The following is a 23,472-nucleotide window of genomic DNA, read 5'->3' on the forward strand; positions in this document are numbered from 1 at the left end:
TAAGTGAACTTCTGAAAATAAAGACCATGAAATTGTGACAGGGTCACTTTTAAACTTTTAATTGTGTGTGTGTGTGGGGGGGGGGGGGGGGGGGACAGCATTCTCGAAGACTCATATGCTGAGTTGAGATGTGTCCCTAAGGTGAGAGCCCAGCTACCTACTGAGCTAGAGCTATCCGGACACAATCAGTTGTTGTATTGTTAACAGCAAAATCATTCAAGAAGGCAATAAGCAAATATACTTTGAGTACAACGCATAAGTACTCAAACAGATCTACATGTGTAACACCCGGGATTCGATCTCGGGCCTCCCGCGTGAAAACCGATCCGGGTGACGGCACCCATGTCACGGGCCTCCCTCGTAAAAGTCCAACATCTTAACCACTTACTAGACCAAAGGGATATCCCTCTGGACCAGGGGAGATATTAGACTTTTGAGGCCATCATGCAGAGGCTCTGAGCCACTGCTATACACATGCTCATAACACGTCACATCACAGATCAGCTTTGTAACCATTTTTGTAATAACAATAAAATCTGCATGAACGATTACTACAGCTATCAAATGCTGTAATTGTAGTGGGGTATAATACATTAACACCACACCACAATACTCAATACGTGGTGGTCTGGGCTACTTTTAAACAAATTATTTCATCAATGGGGCGTGGCATGGAGATGATAAACTTGTAGCACTGTTGAGGTGTTATGGAAGCCCAGATTTGCTTTGATAGCAGCTATAAACTCATTTGTATTGTTGAATCTATAGTGTCTCACACCTTCCTCTTGACAATAAAACATTCTCTGTGGGGTTCAGGTCAGGCCAGTTGGCAGTAGGCCTACAAGTACACACCAATTACTAGTAGTTTTGATACTGTGGGCAGGTGCCATCTGCCAAATGCTGCTGGAAAAGGAAATCAGTATATCCATAAATCTTGTCAACATATACGGAAGCACACAGTGCTGTGAAATATCCTAATAGATCAATGGTTTTCAACCCTTTTCCTATCAAGGAAAGGAACATTCAGCATTTGAGTCACAGACCACATTTGGTTACCAACTCCATCATTTAGCTGGGGACCACCTGGAACCCCCTCAAGGACCACTGGTGGTCCCAGACCACCGGTTGAAAACCACTCGTTGTGTTGACTCTGGAATTGATTAAACACAGTGATGATTTGGGGCCATGACACTGACCGTGAAAACTGTTTCACTGACAGTGACAACTTCACACTGGAGTCAACACATGCCATCTATCATATTTAGAGCACTTTGTGCTTCAGCATGTTGACAAGCTTTATGGAGATGCTGATTTTCCTTTCCGGACAGGCTCAGCTCGGTTTGGCACCTGCCAACAGTTTCAAAACTACTAGTAATTGGTGTACTGTACTGACCATGGTATTACTGTGCTTAACTGACCAGCCAATTGGCCTGACCTGAACCCCACAGAGAATCTAGGTTGTCAAGAGGAAGGTGTGAAACAGTAGATTCAACAATACAAATGAGTTTAAAGCTGCTATCAAAGCAAATTTGGGCTTCCATAACACCTCAACAGTGCCACAGGCTTATCACCTCCATGCCACGCCCCACGCCCCAACAAATAATTTGTTTAAAAGTAGCCCAGACCACATATTGAGTGCATAAAGTAACATACTTTTCAGATGGTCGACATTTCTGTATTATAAATGTTTTTTTAATGGTCTCATAAAATATTTTGAGATAAGATTCTTTTTTCATGAGCTGTAGGCCTATGCCATAATCACCTTGATTAAAGCAAAAAAGGCAAAAAATAGGTTCAAAACATTTAACTTTATGCGCAATTTTTATATATATATATATATATATATATATATATAAAACATATTTTATATATATATAACCTGAATGAGGCCCCTGGCTGGCTGGCTGTGGCCCCTGGCTGGCTGGCTGTGGCTCATACACAGGGAATGAACCAAATTACTGTTTGCAAATTGTCTAACCACAACTACAAGTACAAAATGGGAAACGAAGGATACAGGTCAATAATGGAAGACAAATAACAAAAATAAATAAATAAAATAAAACACTACTATTGTACCCTACAATATATTTTGTAACCTATAGTTTCTGTCTCCCTCACTCTCTTGAATGAATGGTTGTATGGTGTATTCTAAAAGGGATAAAATTATAAGAGGTAGAAGAGGTCAAAAATATTGAAAACTAAATCTATTGTAAAATGTATTTTACTTTTTTGTTTACCTCTACAGTCTACACCAATCCTCTGCTCCAAAAATAGCTGATGTACAAGCTCAAAACGGCTAGCTGCAAGGCGTTGTGAGCTTGTAGATCAGCTATTTTTGGCTAATGTTCCCCTCGGAATAGGGTTAGGGTTCAAGTAAAATGTACTGTACTGTACTTAAATGCAATGGGTTTTTTTTAACTTTACTGGAGTTGATAGATAAATTCTGACATGTTGTTTACACGTCATGTCAAGTTGGTCACTCCATCATATTCTGTTGGTCAACACATATAGAACTTTGGCCCAGACCGTGTTCCATATAGGTCATATTTGGTCATCCTGTCCTTTTTATCATTTTACTCTTAGCCTACTGCCTGTTTACTCCGGGTTGTTCTCCTTATCCTATTTATGTCATGTCACCATCCACGTGCCTAATCATCTCAGCCCTATATTATCCTTTATATTATTTTATCATATTTATATTATGGATTTCCTGACGCCACTTTCAGATTTAATATCATATATCTTGTTGACTCCTTATTCAGTCTCCATACTGTCTGCCTGTAGCCACAAAAGTCACCATACTGAGAGGTCTATTTTGATTTGAGACTACATGCATTTGACCTTGGTGCCCAGTGAGAAAGTAGATAGGAGCATTTCTCTGTTAAAGACTTCACAGCTAGCAGGGAAAGAATGTTATCTTCAGGTTGCCATAGCAACGCCAGCCTCTGTGCTTTCCCGGTCTATGGCCATCAATGACGGAACCAAGGAAGATGTCACGATACCAGTCTCATCATCCATGTGCTGGTCCAATGAGTGCTCGACAACCAGCACCACCGTGGATATTGCGGAAATGAACTATCTATTCAGCCAATGAACGTTTATCAACAACTGACGTCAGATGCAGTATAAGCCAGGAAGATGCTGTGAAGAGGGGCAGTTCGGATCCATATTGGAACAATTGAATACTCTAAATTATAGTGATGTATTGTACTATTATTATTATTATCTGAACCATGTAGCACATTCTCTATGTAAATTGACTTTATTACCTACTAAAAATTACAGTTAAAACCTTAAACTTCCTCTCAGAACTTTATTTCGTCTGTCTCCAATTCGTTTTTAAGGTATCCTTCTAATTTTTTATGGTAGAGTGACTGTCATCCAAGATTTAAAGGGCTACTCACTCATTTTTAAGGTAAATACAGCACGGTATTTGGTCTCCCTGCTGGGTTATTGAAGATATATATATTTACAGTCCTTTCTAATTAGCATTACAGAATAGATATAATTTATTTTTATCCATTAATACGATCCTTGGGGTCGCCGGAATTTTATTTCCATCAGGAGTATTTCCCCTTAGATTAGAACCACTGTTCTGAATCCTAAGAGTTTTATGAAAAAACATATTGCTATAGCGAAAACATAAAATGACAGGTGCATTCCCAATTTCAGTGTGTTCACTGTTGAATATGTTATCTTTAAATTATAGGATCCATTGTGATCCATACTCAATTCATCAATAAACTGAAAGTTTTATTTAAATACAATACACTAACTAGCCTATACCTATAATCCCACAGAAGCTTTTCCATTAGCAAATATTTTGTTTAATGTGAAAAGTCCTCAAATTCAGATGAATCCAGGCTGTATCCTATATTAAAATTGCCTAATAAGTGGATGGTGGGTGGACAACAGCTGGACTTAGTTGCAAGTAACTCCAATGCACACACATTGGGGCACTACAGCAGTGTTACAGCAGTGTTTAACATTTCCATTGGTGGAAAGTAACTAAGAACATTTACTCAAGTAGCCTACTGTATTTATGTAAGTGTAGGTACTTTTACTTTACTGTCTGGAGTATTTGCCATTTTCAATTATTTTACTTCTACTCCACTACATCAAGGTACATACAAGGTTTCTTCGACTATGCATGCACCTCTTGGTGGTATCAGGTATGGTCGCCCCTAAACCATCTCGCCCCTCGATTTTTTTCTGCCAACCTCACGCCGACCACTCGGTGCCGCGGTTCTTGTATTCTTTATTTTACTGAGAATAAGGTTAGAAATAAGTTTAGGCATAGTTTTACTGGGGTTAAGTTTAGGTATATATAGTTTTACTGAGGTTAAGGTTAGGAATAAGGTTTGGTTTAATCGTTTAAGCAGGTTACTTTAGGAATACCAGGCTGCTAATATTTTAGAAATACTGTAGGTCAACAATACAAATGACGCTAGTTTTGTGGATTAATTTACTTTTAATGCGTGGCACCACGGGACTCTGGCAACCACTATGGCAAGTATTTCATATACAGCAATAAGTTAAAAAATTGTGAACTATCCCTTTAATGTCAACGAAGTCCACACCCACAACATCATGCTACTGGTATATTAACTACTTTTGCTGGGTACCCACCTGGAAACAAGCCTGATTGACAGGTGCCTGACTGACTGGACAGTGGACAGTGACACACACCAGCGCACACACCTGCGCGCGCGCGCGCACACACACACACACACACACACACACACACACACACACACACACACACACACACACACACACACACACACACACATTTTTGTATCTTTCATCTCTATTTTTTTTGTAAGATTTTTTTGGGCACTCCTCTGATGTCATAGACATTCTTTACCACAAGGAGGTAGTGTAATAAGCTGAATGCTAACACTACAAGCATAGCATGTGCAGGAGCTTACAGCATGTGAAGTAACTGTAAGGCATGTGTAGGCTATATATTTGTACATTTGTATGGTGTTTCATACACTAAAGGCAATGTGATTTACAAAAATGCATAAAAGAAGCATTTACAAGACATATTAGACATTTAAAATCAACAAAAAAATGAAAGTGGCCTAGAATAATGCCATGTCATTTTTCCTCACTAGAATGGAAAAGCCATCATGCAATATAGTGCTTCTCAACTAGGTGGTCCAGGGACCACCAGGGGTCCATGTGGGTCTGTAACTCAGAGAGAGTACGTAACCAACTGGACCCTTATACAGGTCAATTTGGTAACATTTGTACCCTAAATAAATAATAATAATAATAATAAAATAATGATTGGGATCCCCGAGATAAAAGAAAAATCATATTAAATGGGGGTACGTCGTCTAATCAATCAATGCATATCAAACTGGGGGTCCTTGAAATGAAAAGGGATGAGAATCTCTGAATCCTTGATCGTCCCTGTCGGGCAGAAACCTTGCAAATTTCAAATTCATTTGTAAATGAATGCCCTACTTCTTTGTGCTTGGAGATCTGCTATGTCGTTGCTGTTTTTGAAACATTATCGTTGCTGTCGGGCAGAAACCTCTTGGCTCCATATTCTAGCTTTTTGTGTTTTTTTCCGTAAATGAACACCCTGCTTGATCACACTACAGCGTCACACAAAAGCATCAAAAGTAGCAGATCCGGAAGCTCGAAACGTGGTGCCAAGCTTCGCGTTTTGAGCTTGTAGATCTGTTAGTTTTGCCAATTTTGATTTTGAATTCTGAAAAGCAACAGTTGAACATTTGTTACTAAATAATAACTATATTGGATCCATTGGAACACAAGGTTATTTTTCTTTCGATTTCCTGAAAAGTAGCAGTGTTGGGCATACAAGTTTTCCACCCGACAGCGACGGTATAATAGTTGATTGGAACTGGAACAGGCTAAATAATTGTTACTGACTATAATGTACATATTTTGTATTGTTCATATAATTGGGATTTGGGATTGTTTTTGCACAAGTTGGTTAACTCACTTTGAGCAGTGGTTCTCAATGTGGGGTCCGGGGACCCCCAGGGGTTCTTGAGGGGGTTTCAGGGAGTCGTCCAGCAGCATTAGTTTAACCACTTTAACCCTTGTCTGGCTGGTAGAAACCAACGCATTGTGAGCTTGTAGATCTGCTGTTTTCAAAGAATCTTGAAAAAACATGAGAAAATCTTCGGATGTTTGTGAGACATTTCTCAAGTCTTGTGGGGAGTCCCTCAGACTATATTGTCCGATGCTGGGCAGTGGCCAAATGCATGTTCATTTCGGGGGCCTAGACACGAAAGGCTTGAGATCCACTTACATAAGGGAGACACGCAACTTAAACTGCTCCTAAAAATGGTTACTCTGCAAAGCAAACTTTTTTCCCTACAGTTCTTGAAGAGGGGATGGCGTGACAGGTGAAATTCCAGACTCAAACCTGTGACATGAAAGTCTGCACAAGTACAACCAGCCAATTTGATCATAATATTTATAGGGGTAGTTCACCAAAAGGTTAGTTTTTCTCACATTCCTGATGTAATATTCCAATATTTAATGAATTAAGTAGGAGGCCAATTTGAATGGTTTCATGACATTCATTTTCATTTATTTTTTATTTTTTGTTTTTGTTTTAGGTTTTATTACCTCAATTACACCCACACAACCTGAATTTTGAACATTCAGTGGCTTTTTTGTGGTTCTGGCGTTTTCTGTGTGTTCTGAAGCCTTTTGAGCTGCAATGAAAACAGGCAAACAGGCCTCAACAGTGACATCTGCTGGCAAATTCCTATGTCATATATGGGACTATTACCTCACGCTAGGCAAATCAGAGCACTTGTTTGAGCCAGAAAACCACAGAAAATCTACTGAATGTTACAAGTTCAGGTTTTTGGGTGCAATTGAGCTCAGAAAACATTAAAAAAAAACTTTTTTGTATGTTACAATCCCTTTAAGATTTAAATGACCACTTCTAACCTGGACAGTAGTTGTTTTGGATTGTTTTTTAAATATAATTTAGTCTTGGCCTCTGCTATTTACTTAAAATACTTGAATATTGGAATATTTTTGTGGGTGAATTACCCATATAACCACTTGAACCCTGCATGGCATCCCTACATATTCTCGGGCAAACGTTGATATGTAAACTATTTTTGGTGAAGCTATTTAGTTCATAGGGAAAAAAGAGGGTTCCTACCCCTGGGGGACTCCATCTCCGGTCATCTCGGCGTGCCGTATTTGAAGTGGTTAAATTGCAATACTGTGATGATTTCAATGACACTGCAATTGATTGTCATTGTCAATCCATCGGTCGTACAAGATATGTAAAGGTATTTGCTCTAAAGTAAATTTTGCACAAAATGAATTTAGAGAAAATGTTTGATTTAGCTTTTTTCCCCCTGCGGAGAACAATTTTGGGCACAGTTTGAGTTCAGCCTACCAGCTCAGTGGCCTTGTGGTTAGTTAGAGTGTCCACCCTGCATGAGACAGGGAGGTCAGAATTCGATCCCCGGCCGGGTCAACCGAATGGACTGTTGCAGGTCTGTTCCATTTGTACGACACAGAGTTAAATGAAGCCTGAGGGGTTTACAATACAGTGTAGTTTGGGGGTCCCAGAGATACATTTTGGTATCAAAAGGGTGTTCACGGTCTAACACATATCAATCTGGGGGTTCGGGAAATGAAAAGGGTCGAGGATCACTGGCCTAAAATGGCTGTTCTATACGGGCCTAAAAGGCTGTTTTATACTCGTAAGGCAAGTGTCTCGTCAACAACGTCAACCGACGGGGAATAATGTGTTCTCAAACGGAAGAAGAGTCGACGCTAAACTGACAAAACGCGGCCTGAGTTGCAGTGGAAAACCTTGAGAGGAACGCCATGTCTGTTTGTGACTGCTCCATAATAATCCCTCTAATACCATCATGTCTGTCCTAAACTCAGCACTCAACAGAGATTATTTTACTGTTTTTTGTTTCCCTAATTACACTCTGGACAAAAGGTGAATTAAAAGAAAATACAATCTGCCATAAAAGCAATACTTGTTTTTGGAACCGTTTGTATTAGTTCTGTTTTTTGTTTGTTTTTTCTTCTTTTCTTTTCATTCACACCTTGGTTCGTCAGAAGAGGTTGAAATGCAAATAGGCCTATGTGGTTTACATTTTCCCTGTCGCTCTTTTGTTACAGAATATTCTCTAATGCGATGGCATTGACCTGTACAGCAGCAGCAGCAGTGATGTATATTACATTCTGAGATCTGACTCCAGCCTGGAAATGAATTCTGTAATATTTCATTAGAGCATGGGTAACCCTATTTTAAATGAATTCTGTAATATTTTACATTTCATTAGAGCATGGGTAACCCTATTTTACATTTCATTAGAGCATGGGTAACCCTATTTTCGGCAAAGAGGTTTGGGGTAGAAGGAAAAGATACAGAGCTAAAGCCAAGGTCAAGTTTGCTAAGTATTAAGTACGGATTAAGTGGCTAAATGTCTGAAAATACACATTAACATGAATCCAACATATTAATAGAACAGATCATGTTTAAAATAAACACTGATGACAGTGCTGTCAAACACATTTATAAAGCCATCTATGAAATGAAAAAGATGAATTTGCAACACAATTTTATTCAATGTTGTGGAGGTCCCTGCTTCATCTCTCTCAGATAAGTGCCTGAAAAACATGCTTTAAAAATAGAATGGGTGGAAGGTGGGAACACAACATGCATCTCGTATCATTGTGCACAGATGTCAGGTGGCACAACAAGTGTTGGATGGCCATGGAGTCTAGTTGTATCAGTAGTGCTTACTGTATGCAGATGAGAGGGATTCAATATGTGTGTTTACTGCAGGTCAAGCAGATAAATGTCACTCCTATATAATCTTATAATAATAAGATAACACACACACACACACACACACACACTAATCATAAGACCGGAGAGGAGAGCCCAGGGAATGCACGCTCCTACTACATGATGTCTACAATACATGACGCTGATAATTCATTCAATATTTTGAGCAAGGTCTTATACAGTACCTACTGTAGCTGGCGGTCTAATGGTGGGAGTTATACACCACCAGGGGTCTTCTGTGTTTTTCAGACCAAGGTCCCATTGGCTGAGAGAGATGAAGCAGGGTACCCCACTACATATTGTATAAAAGTATGTTGCAGATTGAACATCTTCATAGATTTCATAGATAGATTCATAGACTTGTTTGATGACACTATCATCAAATTAACGTTTGTCTGTTTATTTGTTCACACATTGTATTCTATTAAAATGGGTATTTTCAGACATTTAAACACTTAACCTCTCACACTTTGTAAGCTTGACCTTTGGCTCTGTACTTGATCTGATCTCTCTTGCCTCTATACTCCAAAGCTCTTTGCCGAAAATAGCCGATCTACAAGCCCAGAACACAGCAAATGTTCCCCACATATAGGGGGCATATTGAGTGGTTTACACCACTCAATATGCACACAAAAGCCAGTTGTAGGAGTGGTTTACACCACTCAAAAATTGTGAACTATCCCTTTAATGTCAACGAAGTCCACACCCACAACATCATGCTACTGGTATATTAACTACTTTTGCTGGGTACCCACCTGGAAACAAGCCTGATTGACAGGTGCCTGACTGACTGGACAGTGGACAGTGACACACACCAGCGCACACACCTGCGCGCACGCGCGCGCACACACATATACACACACACACACACACACACACACACACACACACGTGCACACACACACACACACACACACACACACACACACACACACACACACACACACACACACACACACACACACACACACACACACACACACACACACACACACACACACGTGCACACACACACACACACACACACACACACACACACACACACACACACACACACACACACACACACACACACACACACACACACACACACACACACACACACACACACACACACACACATTTTTTTATCTTTCATCTCTATTTTTTTTGTAAGATTTATTTGGGCACTCCTCTGATGTCATAGACATTCTTTACCACAAGGAGGTAGTGTAATAAGCTGAATGCTAACACTACAAGCATAGCATGTGCAGGAGCTTACAGCATGTGAAGTAACTGTAAGGCATGTGTAGGCTATATATTTGTACATTTGTATGGTGTTTCATACACTAAAGGCAATGTGATTTACAAAAATGCATAAAAGAAGCATTTACAAGACATATTAGACATTTAAAATCAACAAAAAAATTAAAGTGGCCTAGAATAATGCCATGTCATTTTTCCTCACTAGAATGGAAAAGCCATCATGCAATATAGTGCTTCTCAACTAGGTGGTCCAGGGACCACCAGGGGTCCATGTGGGTCTGTAACTCAGAGAGAGTACGTAACCAACTGGACCCTTATACAGGTCAATTTGGTAACATTTGTACCCTAAATAAATAATAATAATAAAATAATGATTGGGATCACCGAGATAAAAGAAAAATCATATTAAATGGGGGTACGTCGTCTAATCAATCAATGCATATCAAACTGGGGGTCCTTGAAATGAAAAGGGATGAGAATCTCTGAATCCTTGATCGTCCCTGTCGGGCAGAAACCTTGCAAATTTCAAATTCATTTGTAAATGAATGCCCTACTTCTTTGTGCTTGGAGATCTGCTATGTCGTTGCTGTTTTTGAAACATTATCGTTGCTGTCGGGCAGAAACCTCTTGGCTCCATATTCTAGCTTTTTGTGTTTTTTTTCGTAAATGAACGCCCTGCTTGATCACACTACAGCGTCACACAAAAGCATCAAAAGTAGCAGATCCGGAAGCTCGAAATGTGGTGCCAAGCTACGCGTTTTGAGCTTGTAGATCTGTTAGTTTTGCCAATTTTGATTTTGAATTCTGAAAAGCAACAGTTGAACATTTGTTACTAAATAATAACTATGTTGGATCCATTGGAACACAAGGTTATTTTTCTTTCGATTTCCTGAAAAGTAGCAGTGTTGGGCATACAAGTTTTCCACCCGACAGCGACGGTATAATAGTTGATTGGAACTGGAACAGGCTAAATAATTGTTACTGACTATAATGTACATACTTTGTATTGTTCATATAATTGGGATTGTTTTTGCACAAGTTGGTTAACTCACTTTGAGCAGTGGTTCTCAATGTGGGGTCCGGGGACCCCCAGGGGTTCTTGGGGGGGTTTCAGGGAGTCGTCCAGGAGCATTAGTTTAACCACTTTAACCCTTGTCTGGCTGGTAGAAACCAACGCATTGTGAGCTTGTAGATCTGCTGTTTTCAAAGAATCTTGAAAAAACATGAGAAAATCTTCGGATGTTTGTGAGACATTTCTCAAGTCTTGTGGGGAGTCCCTCAGACTATATTGTCCGATGCTGGGCAGTGGCCAAATGCATGTTCATTTCGGGGGCCTAGACACGAAAGGCTTGAGATCCACTTACATAAGGGAGACACGCAACTTAAACTGCTCCTAAAAATGGTTACTCTGCAAAGCAAACTTTTTTCCCTACAGTTCTTGAAGAGGGGATGGCGTGACAGGTGAAATTCCAGACTCAAACCTGTGACATGAAAGTCTGCACAAGTACAACCAGCCAATTTGATCATAATATTTATAGGGGTAGTTCACCCAAAGGTTAGTTTTTCTCACATTCCTGATGTAATATTCCAATATTTAATGAATTAAGTAGGAGGCCAATTTGAATGGTTTCATGACATTCATTTTCATTTATTTTTTATTTTTTGTTTTTGTTTTAGGTTTTATTACCTCAATTACACCCACACAACCTGAATTTTGAACATTCAGTGGCTTTTTTGTGGTTCTGGCGTTTTCTGTGTGTTCTGAAGCCTTTTGAGCTGCAATGAAAACAGGCAAACAGGCCTCAACAGTGACATCTGCTGGCAAATTCCTATGTCATATATGGGACTATTACCTCACGCTAGGCAAATCAGAGCACTTGTTTGAGCCAGAAAACCACAGAAAATCTACTGAATGTTACAAGTTCAGGTTTTTGGGTGCAATTGAGCTCAGAAAACATAAAAAAAAAACTTTTTTGTATGTTACAATCCCTTTAAGATTTAAATGACCACTTCTAACCTGGACAGTAGTTGTTTTGGATTGTTTTTAAAATATAATTTAGTCTTGGCCTCTGCTATTTACTTAAAATACTTGAATATTGGAATATTTTTGTGGGTGAATTACCCATATAACCACTTGAACCCTGCATGGCATCCCTACATATTCTCGGGCAAACGTTGATATGTAAACTATTTTTGGTGAAGCTATTTAGTTCATAGGGAAAAAAGAGGGTTCCTACCCCTGGGGGACTCCATCTCCGGTCATCTCGGCGTGCCGTATTTGAAGTGGTTAAATTGCAATACTGTGATGATTTCAATGACACTGCAATTGATTGTCATTGTCAATCCATCGGTCGTACAAGATATGTAAAGGTATTTGCTCTAAAGTAAATTTTGCACAAAATGAATTTAGACAAAATGTTTGATTTAGCTTTTTTCCCCCTGCGGAGAACAATTTTGGGCACAGTTTGAGTTCAGCCTACCAGCTCAGTGGCCTTGTGGTTAGTTAGAGTGTCCATCCTGCATGAGACAGGGAGGTCAGAATTCGATCCCCGGCCGGGTCAACCGAATGGACTGTTGCAGGTCTGTTCCATTTGTACGACACAGAGTTAAATGAAGCCTGAGGGGTTTACAATACAGTGTAGTTTGGGGGTCCCAGAGATACATTTTGGTATCAAAAGGGTGTTCACGGTCTAACACATATCAATCTGGGGGTTCGGGAAATGAAAAGGGTCGAGGATCACTGGCCTAAAATGGCTGTTCTATACGGGCCTAAAAGGCTGTTTTATACTCGTAAGGCAAGTGTCTCGTCAACAACGTCAACCGACGGGGAATAATGTGTTCTCAAACGGAAGAAGAGTCGACGCTAAACTGACAAAACGCGGCCTGAGTTGCAGTGGAAAACCTTGAGAGGAACGCCATGTCTGTTTGTGACTGCTCCATAATAATCCCTCTAATACCATCATGTCTGTCCTAAACTCAGCACTCAACAGAGATTATTTTACTGTTTTTTGTTTCCCTAATTACACTCTGGACAAAAGGTGAATTAAAAGAAAATACAATCTGCCATAAAAGCAATACTTGTTTTTGGAACCGTTTGTATTAGTTCTGTTTTTTGTTTGTTTTTTCTTCTTTTCTTTTCATTCACACCTTGGTTCGTCAGAAGAGGTTGAAATGCAAATAGGCCTATGTGGTTTACATTTTCCCTGTCGCTCTTTTGTTACAGAATATTCTCTAATGCGATGGCATTGACCTGTACAGCAGCAGCAGCAGCAGCATGTACAATACATTCTGAGATCTGACTCCAGCCTGGAAATGAATTCTGTAATATTTCATTAGAGCATGGGTAACCCTATTTTAAATGAATTCTGTAATATTTTACATTTCATTAGAGCATGGGTAACCCTATTTTACATTTCATTAGAGCATGGGTAACCCTATTTTCGGCAAAGAGGTTTGGGGTAGAAGGAAAAGATACAGAGCTAAAGCCAAGGTCAAGTTTGCTAAGTATTAAGTACGGATTAAGTGGCTAAATGTCTGAAAATACACATTAACATGAATCCAACATATTAATAGAACAGATCATGTTTAAAATAAACACTGATGACAGTGCTGTCAAACACATTTATAAAGCCATCTATGAAATGAAAAAGATGAATTTGCAACACAATTTTATTCAATGTTGTGGAGGTCCCTGCTTCATCTCTCTCAGATAAGTGCCTGAAAAACATGCTTTAAAAATAGAATGGGTGGAAGGTGGGAACACAACATGCATCTCGTATCATTGTGCACAGATGTCAGGTGGCACAACAAGTGTTGGATGGCCATGGAGTCTAGTTGTATCAGTAGTGCTTACTGTATGCAGATGAGAGGGATTCAATATGTGTGTTTACTGCAGGTCAAGCAGATAAATGTCACTCCTATATAATCTTATAATAATAAGATAACACACACACACACACACACACACACACACACACACACACACACACACACACACACACAATAATCATAAGACCGGAGAGGAGAGCCCAGGGAATGCACGCTCCTACTACATGATGTCTACAATACATGACGCTGATAATTCATTCAATATTTTGAGCAAGGTCTTATACAGTACCTACTGTAGCTGGCGGTCTAATGGTGGGAGTTATACACCACCAGGGGTCTTCTGTGTTTTTCAGACCAAGGTCCCATTGGCTGAGAGAGATGAAGCAGGGTACCCCACTACATATTGTATAAAAGTATGTTGCAGATTGAACATCTTCATAGATTTCATAGATAGATTCATAGACTTGTTTGATGACACTATCATCAAATTAACGTTTGTCTGTTTATTTGTTCACACATTGTATTCTATTAAAATGGGTATTTTCAGACATTTAAACACTTAACCTCTCACACTTTGTAAGCTTGACCTTTGGCTCTGTACTTGATCTGATCTCTCTTGCCTCTATACTCCAAAGCTCTTTGCCGAAAATAGCCGATCTACAAGCCCAGAACACAGCAAATGTTCCCCACATATAGGGGGCATATTGAGTGGTTTACACCACTCAATATGCACACAAAAGCCAGTTGTAGGAGTGGTTTACACCACTCAAAAATTGTGAACTATCCCTTTAATGTCAACGAAGTCCACACCCACAACATCATGCTACTGGTATATTAACTACTTTTGCTGGGTACCCACCTGGAAACAAGCCTGATTGACAGGTGCCTGACTGACTGGACAGTGGACAGTGACACACACCAGCGCACACACCTGCGCGCACGCGCGCGCACACACATATACACACACACACACACACACACACACACACACACACGTGCACACACACACACACACACACACACACACACACACACACACACACACACACACACACACACACACACACACACACACACACACACACACACACACACACACACACGTGCACACACACACACACACACACACACACACACACACACACACACACACACACACACACACACACACACACACACACACACACACACACACACACACACACACACACACACACACACATTTTTTTATCTTTCATCTCTATTTTTTTTGTAAGATTTATTTGGGCACTCCTCTGATGTCATAGACATTCTTTACCACAAGGAGGTAGTGTAATAAGCTGAATGCTAACACTACAAGCATAGCATGTGCAGGAGCTTACAGCATGTGAAGTAACTGTAAGGCATGTGTAGGCTATATATTTGTACATTTGTATGGTGTTTCATACACTAAAGGCAATGTGATTTACAAAAATGCATAAAAGAAGCATTTACAAGACATATTAGACATTTAAAATCAACAAAAAAATTAAAGTGGCCTAGAATAATGCCATGTCATTTTTCCTCACTAGAATGGAAAAGCCATCATGCAATATAGTGCTTCTCAACTAGGTGGTCCAGGGACCACCAGGGGTCCATGTGGGTCTGTAACTCAGAGAGAGTACGTAACCAACTGGACCCTTATACAGGTCAATTTGGTAACATTTGTACCCTAAATAAATAATAATAATAAAATAATGATTGGGATCACCGAGATAAAAGAAAAATCATATTAAATGGGGGTACGTCGTCTAATCAATCAATGCATATCAAACTGGGGGTCCTTGAAATGAAAAGGGATGAGAATCTCTGAATCCTTGATCGTCCCTGTCGGGCAGAAACCTTGCAAATTTCAAATTCATTTGTAAATGAATGCCCTACTTCTTTGTGCTTGGAGATCTGCTATGTCGTTGCTGTTTTTGAAACATTATCGTTGCTGTCGGGCAGAAACCTCTTGGCTCCATATTCTAGCTTTTTGTGTTTTTTTTCGTAAATGAACGCCCTGCTTGATCACACTACAGCGTCACACAAAAGCATCAAAAGTAGCAGATCCGGAAGCTCGAAATGTGGTGCCAAGCTACGCGTTTTGAGCTTGTAGATCTGTTAGTTTTGCCAATTTTGATTTTGAATTCTGAAAAGCAACAGTTGAACATTTGTTACTAAATAATAACTATGTTGGATCCATTGGAACACAAGGTTATTTTTCTTTCGATTTCCTGAAAAGTAGCAGTGTTGGGCATACAAGTTTTCCACCCGACAGCGACGGTATAATAGTTGATTGGAACTGGAACAGGCTAAATAATTGTTACTGACTATAATGTACATACTTTGTATTGTTCATATAATTGGGATTGTTTTTGCACAAGTTGGTTAACTCACTTTGAGCAGTGGTTCTCAATGTGGGGTCCGGGGACCCCCAGGGGTTCTTGGGGGGGTTTCAGGGAGTCGTCCAGGAGCATTAGTTTAACCACTTTAACCCTTGTCTGGCTGGTAGAAACCAACGCATTGTGAGCTTGTAGATCTGCTGTTTTCAAAGAATCTTGAAAAAACATGAGAAAATCTTCGGATGTTTGTGAGACATTTCTCAAGTCTTGTGGGGAGTCCCTCAGACTATATTGTCCGATGCTGGGCAGTGGCCAAATGCATGTTCATTTCGGGGGCCTAGACACGAAAGGCTTGAGATCCACTTACATAAGGGAGACACGCAACTTAAACTGCTCCTAAAAATGGTTACTCTGCAAAGCAAACTTTTTTCCCTACAGTTCTTGAAGAGGGGATGGCGTGACAGGTGAAATTCCAGACTCAAACCTGTGACATGAAAGTCTGCACAAGTACAACCAGCCAATTTGATCATAATATTTATAGGGGTAGTTCACCCAAAGGTTAGTTTTTCTCACATTCCTGATGTAATATTCCAATATTTAATGAATTAAGTAGGAGGCCAATTTGAATGGTTTCATGACATTCATTTTCATTTATTTTTTATTTTTTGTTTTTGTTTTAGGTTTTATTACCTCAATTACACCCACACAACCTGAATTTTGAACATTCAGTGGCTTTTTTGTGGTTCTGGCGTTTTCTGTGTGTTCTGAAGCCTTTTGAGCTGCAATGAAAACAGGCAAACAGGCCTCAACAGTGACATCTGCTGGCAAATTCCTATGTCATATATGGGACTATTACCTCACGCTAGGCAAATCAGAGCACTTGTTTGAGCCAGAAAACCACAGAAAATCTACTGAATGTTACAAGTTCAGGTTTTTGGGTGCAATTGAGCTCAGAAAACATAAAAAAAAAACTTTTTTGTATGTTACAATCCCTTTAAGATTTAAATGACCACTTCTAACCTGGACAGTAGTTGTTTTGGATTGTTTTTAAAATATAATTTAGTCTTGGCCTCTGCTATTTACTTAAAATACTTGAATATTGGAATATTTTTGTGGGTGAATTACCCATATAACCACTTGAACCCTGCATGGCATCCCTACATATTCTCGGGCAAACGTTGATATGTAAACTATTTTTGGTGAAGCTATTTAGTTCATAGGGAAAAAAGAGGGTTCCTACCCCTGGGGGACTCCATCTCCGGTCATCTCGGCGTGCCGTATTTGAAGTGGTTAAATTGCAATACTGTGATGATTTCAATGACACTGCAATTGATTGTCATTGTCAATCCATCGGTCGTACAAGATATGTAAAGGTATTTGCTCTAAAGTAAATTTTGCACAAAATGAATTTAGACAAAATGTTTGATTTAGCTTTTTTCCCCCTGCGGAGAACAATTTTGGGCACAGTTTGAGTTCAGCCTACCAGCTCAGTGGCCTTGTGGTTAGTTAGAGTGTCCATCCTGCATGAGACAGGGAGGTCAGAATTCGATCCCCGGCCGGGTCAACCGAATGGACTGTTGCAGGTCTGTTCCATTTGTACGACACAGAGTTAAATGAAGCCTGAGGGGTTTACAATACAGTGTAGTTTGGGGGTCCCAGAGATACATTTTGGTATCAAAAGGGTGTTCACGGTCTAACACATATCAATCTGGGGGTTCGGGAAATGAAAAGGGTCGAGGATCACTGGCCTAAAATGGCTGTTCTATACGGGCCTAAAAGGCTGTTTTATACTCGTAAGGCAAGTGTCTCGTCAACAACGTCAACCGACGGGGAATAATGTGTTCTCAAACGGAAGAAGAGTCGACGCTAAACTGACAAAACGCGGCCTGAGTTGCAGTGGAAAACCTTGAGAGGAACGCCATGTCTGTTTGTGACTGCTCCATAATAATCCCTCTAATACCATCATGTCTGTCCTAAACTCAGCACTCAACAGAGATTATTTTACTGTTTTTTGTTTCCCTAATTACACTCTGGACAAAAGGTGAATTAAAAGAAAATACAATCTGCCATAAAAGCAATACTTGTTTTTGGAACCGTTTGTATTAGTTCTGTTTTTTGTTTGTTTTTTCTTCTTTTCTTTTCATTCACACCTTGGTTCGTCAGAAGAGGTTGAAATGCAAATAGGCCTATGTGGTTTACATTTTCCCTGTCGCTCTTTTGTTACAGAATATTCTCTAATGCGATGGCATTGACCTGTACAGCAGCAGCAGCAGCAGCATGTACAATACATTCTGAGATCTGACTCCAGCCTGGAAATGAATTCTGTAATATTTCATTAGAGCATGGGTAACCCTATTTTAAATGAATTCTGTAATATTTTACATTTCATTAGAGCATGGGTAACCCTATTTTACATTTCATTAGAGCATGGGTAACCCTATTTTCGGCAAAGAGGTTTGGGGTAGAAGGAAAAGATACAGAGCTAAAGCCAAGGTCAAGTTTGCTAAGTATTAAGTACGGATTAAGTGGCTAAATGTCTGAAAATACACATTAACATGAATCCAACATATTAATAGAACAGATCATGTTTAAAATAAACACTGATGACAGTGCTGTCAAACACATTTATAAAGCCATCTATGAAATGAAAAAGATGAATTTGCAACACAATTTTATTCAATGTTGTGGAGGTCCCTGCTTCATCTCTCTCAGATAAGTGCCTGAAAAACATGCTTTAAAAATAGAATGGGTGGAAGGTGGGAACACAACATGCATCTCGTATCATTGTGCACAGATGTCAGGTGGCACAACAAGTGTTGGATGGCCATGGAGTCTAGTTGTATCAGTAGTGCTTACTGTATGCAGATGAGAGGGATTCAATATGTGTGTTTACTGCAGGTCAAGCAGATAAATGTCACTCCTATATAATCTTATAATAATAAGATAACACACACACACACACACACACACACACACACACACACACACACACACACACACACAATAATCATAAGACCGGAGAGGAGAGCCCAGGGAATGCACGCTCCTACTACATGATGTCTACAATACATGACGCTGATAATTCATTCAATATTTTGAGCAAGGTCTTATACAGTACCTACTGTAGCTGGCGGTCTAATGGTGGGAGTTATACACCACCAGGGGTCTTCTGTGTTTTTCAGACCAAGGTCCCATTGGCTGAGAGAGATGAAGCAGGGAACCCCACTACATATTGTATAAAAGTATGTTGCAGATTGAACATCTTCATAGATTTCATAGATAGATTCATAGACTTGTTTGATGACACTATCATCAAATTAACGTTTGTCTGTTTATTTGTTCACACATTGTATTCTATTAAAATGGGTATTTTCAGACATTTAAACACTTAACCTCTCACACTTTGTAAACTTGACCTTTGGCTATATCTGTACTTGATCTGATCTCTCTTGCCTCTATACTCCAAAGCTCTTTGCCGAAAATAGCCGATCTACAAGCCCAGAACACAGCAAATGTTCCCCACATATAGGGGGCAAAAGAAAAAGTTCCTTTCACACAAAAACTTGGCAGCCGCCGTGTCCCGGACCCCCTGTTGAAGACCCATGTATGATACACTACGACTTATTCATGATCTTATATTTCAAATAACTCATCAACGATTATTTATCAACTCATTTATGATTATTAGCCTACTATGGTTATTGATGACTGGCTTGTATCATTTTGATCCCCTCTCTGGAATGTGCGGTGCCCTACACACACACGTGCATGGTGTGCGTGTCTGACTAGGCAGTGGTGGAAAAAGTACTCAATTGTTTTACTTAAGTATCAATACTGAAATATAGAAATACTCAGTTACAAAAATAAAACTTAGTAAAAGTACAAAAGTATTGGTATCAAAATGTACTTAAAGTACCAAAAGTAAAAGTACTCATTGTGCACAATGTTCCGTTTCAAGTTTTCAAATGTATAATTTTTTTGGGAAAATAGCAGATATACAAGCTCACAATGTATCGCATCGCGACGCATTGTGAGCTTATTGATCGGCTATATTTTCAAATGGCCGAAATGTATATAGGGCTGGTGGTTAGTGGTTAATAATATATGTTTTGTAATAATAATCAAAATCTACAAAGTAACTAGTAACTAAAGTTTTCAAATAAGTGTGTGTAAAAGTACAATATTTGCCTCTGAGATGTAGTGGAGTAGAAGTATTGGAAATTGTAAATGCTCAAGTAAAGTACAAATACCTCAAAATTATATCTAAGTACAGTAAATGTACTTAGTTACTTTCCACCACTGCATATTGGCGACCCACTGTCTCAAGTTCACACAGTGTATAGTCGACTATCACTGACCACATGATCAAACTGTACTCTGACCTTATGAATAGACTGATCCTGTAACTGAGTCTAAACATCATGGTCATGGTGACAGCCAGGGGCCACACAAGGCCAACACGCGCACACATTTAGGGCTATATCTTGCCCCTTATCCCTAAACTTATTTTCCATTTTTCACTATTTTGAAAAGCATTTTAAAATAGCTAATCTACAAGCTCACAATGTGTCAATGTAAATTGGCTACTTGAACTATTTTAAAATGTCTAGAATCATGTGATCAAGATGCATCAGTCAGATGTTTTATAATTAATATTCCATTCTGGTTAGCTATGGTTGGCTTCTAAACATTGTGTCAAGGGCCTGTTTAGCAAAGGAATGGCATCATGAATGCAGCGTCCTATATCTGCCCCAAATGTGGATCACACGAGGGCTTCTTAATTCTCTAAACCAGTCGCAACATTTTTGACTCAGGGCACCCCTGTAAATAACTTTTTCATCCACGACACAATCTTTCCCCCTAAAATACAATGTCACAGAGACATTTAGATTGTGTCAAAGTCAAAGGTCATATGTCTCATCTAGACACAGGATCTGACACAAATTATGACCTGAAGGTCAAGATTCAATTGATCCCCTGAGCAAGCAGGCAGACACTCTTAACTTAATGGTAAGATGTTCAGCTCAGGAAACTGTTCAAATCCGGGCTAGAAGAGACAAGTTACATACTGTAGTGCTGCTTTAGCCTATGTAAATATGGATTTTATGGCTTCATATCAGCAGTGTTGTGAATTAAATCTTGTTTGTTTGTTTGTTTGTTTGTTTGTTTATACATTATCTTTGCTGTTATTATGTTGTAATTAATTAACCCGGCAAGCGCCGGATATATTTCTACTTGCAAAAAGAGATTTCGACCTTACTATTACTTTGTACTACTAGTACTTTGCAGAGGAAAATATACATATATAAAAAATGTTTTATGCAAATTGTATTCACATTTATAATAATTACCCCCCCTATTATGCCCTATATGGGGTCCCGGACCCCCTGTTGAAGAGCCATGGATTACGTGGTATAGTTTTTTCAGAACATTACTGTAGCCAGTTGGAGGACGGACGGACGCACATGGGTTTTCCCACAAACACTGATAGAAGTTGTGTACAACATTAAACATTCATGACCTTGTGCTGAGCTGAGCTATAAAGGCTGAACCATCCTGACCTGTCTGCTACATTTACTCATCGACCTCAGGAGCAAGTGTGACAGTTTAGGATGAAGGCTGCTGTTACTCTGCTGCTCCACCTGGTGGTGCTATTGTGTTTGTCTAAGACAGCGGTTCAGGAGCCAGTTTCAGAAGAGGATCATCCGACTCTAGAAGAGGATCATCTGAAACTGCGTAACGAAGTTGAAGGTAACATAAACTTTAATATATGTTTTCACTGAGAAGATAATGAATGTCAATCCAATTGTTTGAATTTTCGATGATCGACCTCAACCTGTTATATTCACTATGATCTCTGTTGGGTGGAAAGTAAACTATAGGCCTATAGCTACTAACCTAATAGACTCTGACTCTCGTATATGTATTTTATCGTGTCAGAATCGATAAAATACATAAATGGTAAATGGTGCATTTATATAGCGCCTTTATCCAAGGCGCTTTACATAGATTGTGCATTACATTTACCCATTCACACACACATTCATACACCGATGGCGGCGGAAGCCATGCAAGGTACCAACCAGCACATCGGGAGCAATTTGGGGTTCAGTGTCTTGCCCAAGGACACTTCGACATGTAGACAGGAGGAGCCCCATACATCTTAGGCTAGGTGGAAACCTCATACGTCCAAAACAGGTTTTTTAAAAAACTGATTACAGTTACAAGTACAACGTCACTGATTACATGATTTAATGACAAAGTGTTGGACCTGCAGAACAATAAAGTTGAATTAATCTCACATAAACTTTAATAGATGCTTCTGTTCTGTTCTAGACTAGGCCTATGTGTAGCGAGTCTTTTTTGACATGTGACTATTTATAAATATAATAGTGTTATATTATTGTAAATGTTTCGTTTAATGTGTCATTACAGATTTGCGGGGTGTGGTGATGACACTCGCGAGACTCGCGACGGTGACCACAACTGTAACAACACAATTTACAGGCGGCGCTACAGCAGGTGAATTAATCTCACGTAAACTCTAAACTTGAATAGGTCTGCTGTGCTGAGGATATCATCCTGTGTATCCAGTCTTTTTGCATGTGACCTCACCTCACTATTTAATATTAAATATTATCTACGTCCTCTATCCAGCATGAACTGATGCACTGTGAGCTTGTAGGCCAGGCCATATGCTATTGAGAACCACTGTTCTAAATAACATAAATGAAAGTTTTATGAAAACGTATGGTGTGTGTGTGTGTGTGTGTGCGTGCGTGCGTGCGTGCGTGTGTGTGTGTGTGTGTGTATATATATATATATATATATATATATATATATATATATATATATATATATATATATATATACACATATATTAACACACATTTATATATATATGATAACATACTTTCCCGGTTAAATATTTTACTTAAGACTGATTTATTTTTGTTTTATTTCAGGTTGGGAGTCACGTTGCGAGTCCTGGCATAAATGGTGTAATAATGCTGACCCGCACAATGTTTACTGTATGGTCTGCTACATGCATGAATGGTTCTGGCAGCGGTACTACAGAATAAACTGAGTGGGATGAAGATGCCCCTTCATTGACTGTACCCTGTACTGTACCAATATACTGTTTGCAAATTGTCAAAATGGGAAAATAATGGAAGACAAATGACAACAAAAATAAATAAATAAAATAAAACACTACTATTGTACCCTACAATA

At 39.4% G+C, this 23,472-nt stretch overlaps 1 long non-coding RNA gene across 1 annotated transcript; it reads left to right on the forward strand.

Moving 5' to 3' along the window:
* Positions 1-21,801: 21,801 nt before the first annotated feature.
* Positions 21,802-23,472, forward strand: LOC306940680. The gene is made up of 3 exons (XR_013792034.1): positions 21,802-21,990; positions 22,675-22,761; positions 23,205-23,472. It is a non-coding gene; the product is annotated as an uncharacterized lncRNA (long non-coding RNA).

The sequence above is a fragment of the Electrona antarctica genome, assembly GCF_951216825.1.
Source record: "Electrona antarctica genome assembly, chromosome: 17".
In the NCBI taxonomy this organism is placed as follows: domain Eukaryota; kingdom Metazoa; phylum Chordata; class Actinopteri; order Myctophiformes; family Myctophidae; genus Electrona; species Electrona antarctica.